The sequence below is a fragment of the Mandrillus leucophaeus genome, unplaced genomic scaffold (genome assembly GCF_000951045.1).
Source record: "Mandrillus leucophaeus isolate KB7577 unplaced genomic scaffold, Mleu.le_1.0 Scaffold826, whole genome shotgun sequence".
Classification (NCBI taxonomy): domain Eukaryota; kingdom Metazoa; phylum Chordata; class Mammalia; order Primates; family Cercopithecidae; genus Mandrillus; species Mandrillus leucophaeus.
Window position 1 is genome coordinate 1,025,112 of NW_012108986.1, and position 292 is coordinate 1,025,403.

The window sequence follows — 292 nt, forward strand, 5'->3', positions numbered from 1 at the left end:
CTCTTGGGGTCTGGATCAGGACCCCTTTCTGGTAACATACTGATCTATTTTAAATTGTCCTTATTATCTTATGTTGTGTCTTCTATTGTCCTGCCCTTCCTATACTTCTCCCCAAAACTGCCACTCCTTATCTTTGTGTCTTTTTTTGGATTGGTTTGCTTTTTAAATTTCCATATTCATTTTTTCCGCTTACCGATTTAGAAGTTATTCTCTCCATTTCTGTTCTTTTTTTTTTTTTTTAATTAATTTATTATTATTCTTATACTTTAAGTTGTAGGGTACATGTGCATAA